Source organism: Pinus tabuliformis, chromosome X (assembly GCF_031772625.1).
Source record: "Pinus tabuliformis cultivar Carrire ecotype Pingquan chromosome X, CPIR1, whole genome shotgun sequence".
NCBI lineage: Eukaryota > Viridiplantae > Streptophyta > Pinopsida > Pinales > Pinaceae > Pinus > Pinus tabuliformis.
The window spans coordinates 1,659,154,520-1,659,162,481 of NC_142308.1; positions in this window are offsets into that span (position 1 = coordinate 1,659,154,520).

Genomic DNA, 7,962 nt, shown 5'->3' on the forward strand with positions numbered 1-7,962 from the left:
CAAGATGATGCATCAACTACCCCCAGTTTTTGCCTGAGGTATTCAAAGGTCTCCCTGGGCAATGGTTTGGTGAGTATATCAGCAACTTGTTCCTTAGAAGGAACATACTCCAACTTGACCTTTTGTTCAAGCACTTTTTCCCGAAGAAAATGATATTTGATAGGTATATGCTTGGTCTTTGAATGCATGACTAGATTCTTTGAAATGCTGATAGCACTTGTATTATCACATAGGATGGAGATAGGTGGTGTACAAGTGATTTGAAAATCCTACAAGGTCTGCATCATCCAAAGGAGTTGAGTGCAGCAAGATGTAGTAGCCACATATTCCGCTTCAGCTGTAGATAAAGCAATCGAACTCTGTTTCTTGTTGAACCAAGATACTAATCTGGAACCCATAAAGAATGCACCACCACTTGTGCTCTTCCTATCATCCACGTTTCCGGCCCAATCTGCATCTGTATAAGCATGAAGTGTGAGATCTGTATCTCTAGGATACCATAAGCCATAGTTTTGAGTTCCTTGAAGGTACTTGAAGATTCTCTTAACTGCCTGAAGATGATTTTCCTTGGGATTTGCTTGAAATCTTCCGAATATTGCCACTGCATGCATGATGTCTGGTCAGGTACCTGTCAAATAAACTAGACTTCCAATCATGGATCTATAGGTTTGTTGATGCACTGCTGTTGATTCATCATTTGCACTGAGGCTACATCCTGTAACCATAGGGGTACATATTGGTTTTGAATCTTGCATGCCATACTTCTTCAAGATCTGCTTGAGATATTTGGTTTGAGACAAAAAGATACCGCCTTCATTTTGTTGGATTTGTAGACCAAGAAAATATGTCAGCTCTCCAAGTAATGACATTTCGAATTCTTTCTGCATCACCAAGGCAAAGATTTGACTCATAGTTTCTTCATTGCTGCCAAAGATAATATCATCTACATACACAACAAGTATTAGCAATTTGTCATTTTCAATTTTTATATAAAGATTGCTATCTGCTGATCCCTTTGAAAAGCCTTGTTGATGAAGATATTTGTCCAAACGATAGTACCAAGCCCTTGGAGCCTGTTTAAGACCATAAAAATCCTTTTTGAGTCTGCATACAAGATTTGGATCATTCCCTAGTATGAAACCATCTGGTTGCTCAATGTACACCTCTTCTTCTAAGTCTCCATTCAGAAAGGCTGATTTCACGTCCATTTGAAATACTTTGAACTTCTGAAAGCTTGAGAGAGCAAGGAACATTCAGATGGCCTTAAGTCTAGCAACGGGAGCAAACGTTTCTTCAAAGTCTATTCCTTCTTGTTGAGCATACCCTTTACAAACAAGTCTGGCCTTGTTTCTAATTACTTCCCCATTTTCATTCAACTTATTTTTGAAGATCCATTTTGTCCCTATGACATTCTTATCTTTTGGTCTAGGAACCAACTCCCAAGTGTTGTTCTTTTCGATCTGCTCAAGTTCTTCATCCATTTCCTTGACCCAACATTCATCTTTGCATACCTCTCTTACATTTTTTGGTTCAGTGGAGGAGAGTAATGCCAAATAGCTTGAAGCTTCTGCAATTGTTCTTCTTGTTTGTACGCCTGCCTCCTTTTACCCCAAGATTTGAGATTCTGGATGATTCTTTTGAACATACCGGGATGGAGTCTTCTCTTCTATCCTTATCTGTTCCTCTGGTGCCTCTTGAGGTTCTTCTTCATCATCAGTCTGATTTGAAGGATGATCTTCATCCTCTTCGATATTTTCATAATTTACTTGCCTAGGAATGTTTCCTTCTTCATCAACCACTACATCAATGTTGTCAACTATTCTTCCAAGTATTTTGTTGTAACACTTATATGCTTTGTTGTGAGGAGAATAAGGAGAATCCCTTCATCTGCTCTAGGTTCAAACTTGCCAAGATGTTCATCATTATTCTTAATATAACATTTTCTTCCAAATATTTTGAAATGTTTTACCAAAGGAGTCTCACCATACCAGAGCTCATGAGGAGTTTGAGTGTTGTTCACCCAGACATTTTTTTTGTTGAGAATAACGACCGCAGCAAATGCAGCTTCACCCCAGAAGGTTGCGGGAGTTCCAGATTCATCAAGCATTGCACGAGCCATTTGTTGAACCATTCTGTTCATCCTTTCCACTACTCCATTTTGCTGAGGAGTCCTAGCTGTAGAGAATTCCCTTCTTATTCCATGTTCTTCACAAAAATCGAAAAATTCATTTGAGGTAAATTCCCCACCTCTATCAGACCTGAGGCACTTAATTTTGTGATCTGATTCATTTTCAACCAAGGCTTTGAAAGATTTGAATTTTTCGAAGGCTTCATCTTTGTGCTTCAGAAGTCCTATCCAAACCATCCTAGAGAATTCGTCAATGAAAAATATAAAGTATTCTTCTCCTCGAGGTGACCTTTTCCTAGATGGTCCACATACATCTGTATGGACTAGTTCAAGAGGCCTGCTAGCTGATCCTTCCTTCTCAGGGAAGTTAGTTCTGGTTTGCTTACCAAACTGACATGATTTGCATATTGTATTGTCTGGAATTCTGATGTCTGGAAGACCACGAACTGCCTAGTATTTGCATGATTTCCTTATCTATGAAAAGCTTAGATGCCCCAACCTTCGGTGCCATAACCCTATGCATTTGATCATTGTTTTTCCTGTATCAAGATCACGAACACTACATCCATTTGATCAAAATATTACCTCAGTTCCTTGAGCACACATATGACTGACACTCAGTAGATTATGCTTCAAGCCATCAACATACAAAACATTTCCAGCCTTTACTTTCTCTTTCAACTGAACAGTGCCTTTTCCTTTTATGACTGTAGAGGTATCATTTCCAAAAAAAACTTTCTTTCCTTTTTCTAAAGCACTATATGGTTGAAGTTTTTCTTTATCACCTGTCATATGCTTCAAACATCCGCTGTCGATGTACCATTGATTTTCCTATCCTTTTGCATATAAAGCTATCCCACATCTTTCTGGTTGTGGTTCCTTCATTCTTCTTGTTCTGGCATTTGAGGTTTGTTCCTTTTGAGTTGTCTTTCGAAACCTGCTCCTGCATTCAGACTCTTCATGACCGAAGTTATTACAAATAGAACATTCAATTTCACTTTCAAGGCGGAAAAGTTGTTATAGGTCCTTTTCGTGATTCCAATCATATTTCTTTGTTTTTGAGCTTCTCTAGTCATGATTGTCTTATAGGCAACACATTGAGCTGCTTTGTGACCAAAGTTATGGCAAGAGAAACATTGGCCATTGAAGAAACTCCTGCGATTATCAAATCTATCACCCAACCGATTGTAGTTTCTACTGACATCCATTCTTGAGGCAAATTGGGAAGATTTTAACTGTGGCTGGTTGTAGCTTCTATTTGTCCTTAAGGTAGCTTGCCCCTGATTTTCTTGATATTCTTTGTTCATTCTCGAGGTAAACTGTCCCTGATTTACCTGATGATTTCTATTAGGCCTTTGCTCGCTCTTCCTTGCTGCATCAAGATAACTTTTGGAGGTGGATTCTTGAGATGCTTCTCCATTATATCCCAGACCTGTCTTGATTAGTGAAGAACGCTGCACATTGATAATATCATCCAGAGTTTCAAACCCTTTAACAAATTTAAGATTAAGAGCTTTTGTTTTCTCAATCTCTTTTCTAAGACTAGCAATTTCACATTCCAATTTTTCGTGATGTTTTTCCCTTTCAGCCAGTTGACATTGCAGAGAATCAATAATCACATTTTTCTCTTCTAAACAAATTTTGAGATTAGAAATCTCTTCATAAAGACCTTCTTCATCTACAACATCCATATAATCATCATCTTCAAAAGCCATTAGAAGTTTATAATTATTACCTCGTTCATCTTCGTCACTATTTGAAATTCCATCACTATCTTCATGAGTGTAATAGCTTTTCTTATTTTCATTCTGTTTCTTGTTCCATCTAACAGGTTCCTTCCCCTTGTCAATCTTATCCTTATGAGGACATTTGGTAGCATAGTGACCGACTTTTCCACAAGCAAAGCATTTGAAAGGTAACTTACCTCAGAATCGTCCAGCACCCCGTTGAAGGTTTTTAACAAAATTTGATTCTTCTTCTTCTTCTGACACGTGTCCTGACTCATAGTAATCTCCTTTGCTGGAAGCCTTGAAGGCAGCTTCTCTCCTGTCTGATGGTCTTCCTTTCCTCATTTCATAAGCAGTCAGAATTCCGTGCAGCTGTGAAGTGGTAAGGTTTTGTAGATTCTCCTTTTCTTCTATTGCAGACACTTTAGATTCAAACCTAGGGGACAAAGATCTTAGAACCTTTTCAACCACAACAGCCTCTTTTATTTCTTCACCAAAATTTTTCATACAATTAACAATCTCATCTACATGAAGGAAATAGTTAGCCACACTTTCATCGTTGAGCATTCCTAGATTTTCATACTAAATTCTGAGGGTTTGAATTTTTTCTCGTTTTACCTGATCATCTCCTTCATAACTCAGAACAATCTTGTCCCATATTTCTTTTGCGGATTTATACTGCATAACCTTCATGAATTCTGATTGAGATAGACATCCTAGTAGAGTATTGAAAGCCTTTGCATTTGTTTCATATTTCTTCTTCTCAGCCGGATCTTTAGGAGTTGCTGATGGGAAAGTGTACCCTATATCTATGATATCCCAGACTTCTGTACCAAGAGATTGAAGATAGGCAGTAAATCTTACCTTCCAATATACGAAGTTTGTCCCGTCAAAAATTGGTGGCTGATAGATGCTTCTCTCTCATAGTTGCTCATGATGATGGACCTTCCTTCAAGCGATCAAGCTTCTTCAGAAGGACCTGCTCTGATACCAATTGCTGGAAATAATATTGAGAGGGGGGGTGAATCAGTATTATCTAATTCTTTTCAATATATCTTCTAGATTTATAATTTAATTTATTCTTCAGATATTGATCATTAGTTTGTATGTCAGTACCATATAATGATGAGCAAGAATAAGAAAAACAGATAATCACACCAAAGAACACCAGATATAAGGTGGAAACCCAATGTGGGTGAAAACCACCTGCTGCAATATGTCTCTATCTTCTTTCAATTAGAAACTTCTTTTACAATGATTTTGTACTGGTGCAGTCCTTTACCAGTACGCAGGCTACAACCTGCTGAGAGCTACAACCCTCTCTCATTTTCCAGTCTCTCGTGGAAGGGAGCTACAACCCCCTTAGCTCTTGTACTAGCTAATCTACTAGTACGTAGGTGTTGGCCTACTTCTTTTCTTGCAAGGACCACTTTTCATAAATTTTCAAACTGGATCCATAAACATCAAATAATCATCAAGTACATGTGAATCAACCAATCTCCCTTTTCAATCAACCAATGAATCAACCAATAACTTCTCAGAATGTAGTAACCAGAACAACAATACCAGTAATCTAAACCCAGAACTCTTCAGCAATAGATAAAAGGCAGCCAACAAATATTTCAAGAAAAGTCCGCAACTTCACCAATAGAAGCCTGCGAATATCCGCAGCTCTTCTGTCTCTAAACTGTGTTGATCCGCACCAGGTCCTTCTTTTGCTCTGCGTACCTCCGCACCTACTCCTTCTGCTGCACCATGTACCTCTATGCAGATCCGCAACTGCACTTTCTGCTTACTGGCCCTTTTGTTCCTCTGCGTACCTCCGCATTGTGCCTTCTGCTGCGCTGCATACCTCCGCACCAGCGCCTTCTACTTCACTGCAGACCCCCGCACCTGCGCCTTCTGCTGCGCTGCGGACCCTCGCACCTTCACCTTCTGCTATGCTACAGACCTCTGAATAGAGCCAAACTAACAGTCCTCCAATGTGCCACAGATCTGATCATGCACCCGAGAGATCATGACCTATCAATAGATTCACCTTAAATTTCACCTTGATTTAGATCTAGCTTTTCAAATTGATCACCCAAAATTTCAAATCTTAAGATATTCAAATTTCACAAGTGACTAGCCAAGTGATCTCCTTTCCTTTTTTTAGGCAAGCCCTTATTCACACCATGGGACAAAACCATCGAAAACCAATACAAGGGATCCAAACCGAGGTTCAATAATTTAGATCCTATACCACGGGCCAGAACCATAGGATCATGAACCTCGGGCTAAATACCATGGGCCAGACATAAGAATTCCCACGTGTGCACACTTTCTCTGCATTGGAGTGAGTGGACTGGGGTCCGCACCTTCTGTTCGGATAACCTGCAGACATGACCGCACTTGGTGAACGGCGTGCCTGTGGGCCCGCACCTTTTGAACAGTGTACCTGCGAACCCCTTGTTTTCCATCATTTTGAGAGCCAAAATAGAGATTTGCCACTTGAGTGAGTTTCCATCAAGTACAACACCTGTGCCATAGCGCCAAACCTGAATCATAATGCCAACACCTAAATGTTGGATTTCAGTTAACCAAAGTTTTCAACCATTGACCATAGAGTTTGGCAGTTGACTACAAACAGTGACAATTGACTATAAGTTCTTGAATTAGGATTTTGATTATTGGCGTTGTTGGGTTCATTTCATGAATTTTTTTTATCCTTTTTTGTTAGATAGGTTTATGGCTGAACATAGGGATCATTGTACTCTCTCCTTGTTGAATCATTCAATGACAATCTAATAAGAAGAATAATTTTAAAGGGTTTCCCCATAATGAGTTTTTCCCTGGTGTCTCTATGTGTGAATGGTTTTCTTCTATTGTTCCTTTATTTTTTGTTGCATGGATGATGATATTGTTCTTTCTATATAATTGCATATGTTGTTTAATAATTATGTAAATTTGATTAATGTTATGATGCTATGGGGTGAATTTAATATGGAAATGATGAAATGCAATTATAAAATCAAAGAACAATATAGCCCTAAGAAAAATTAACATGGTATAGAGCTTGGCTAAACAAAATTCATTGAGATGACCCCTATGAAAATGCCATTGGTGGAAGCAAGAGAAGATGATGGAGACCTAAGATAATACTAGGGTTTGAAGGAAACTCTAGGCAATATGTGCATTAGGATTTGATTGATATTATGAGGTTAGTGTTTGGGAGAAACCCTGGTTTATGGAAAATTTTTGAGATATGTAATTTGAAAAGCCTAGCATGACTGATGTGAATATGTACAAGCACTTGTAACAAATTTGATGAAGCCTTAGATGGGATAGTCTCTACTAGGCTTGTTTGTTGATAAATTTGGTTGAAATATTGAAGCAAACATTTTCATATGGACAATGGAAAATGATGGCTCTTGAAGGCTGGTACGAGAGGGAGATGATAGCCTCTCATTGAAGATAAGTAGTATTTTATTTATGGTGATCCTTTATGTCTTTAATTTTTTTAGACTTATTGATCTAATTATTGTTTTGATTATTACTTATACTTCTTGCATGTATATTTGAGTGTTTGGATGCTTCTAGCCTTGTTACACAACATTTTTTCACTGTCCCTGTACTCCCCATCCCCGATCCTGGAGGACCTCTACAATGAACCCGACATGCTTTCCCATCATGAAGAAACTCCCATTATGTCCCTCTTCATGAGCAGAACAATTTCCCTTTGCATCATTTCCCAAGAATCTTCCTTTCTTCCCAATTTACAAGACCGATGCTACTGACTAGTTTCCCCCTCGTGCCAATTTGAATAGATTAAAACTAGCCCTCACATCGTACGGAGCTACTGAGCCTTTTTCTAGTCACATCGATCCTCTTTTGGAAGGTTTTTTAAATATGGAGTTGAATCTTCCATGTCTAGAAGCTTCGTAACGGAAGTTTGGTAGATGGTTGGGTCGGATGGAGCCGAGGAAGTCAGTTTGGGATCCATTCCCCTATTAGGATGGAACAAACTCAAGAGATAATTCCTTCTCCCATGATGAGAGGAACCATATCCCATCCATCCAAGCTATATAAACCTCTCTTTTTCCCAAGCTAAAGCTAGTTGGAGTTTTT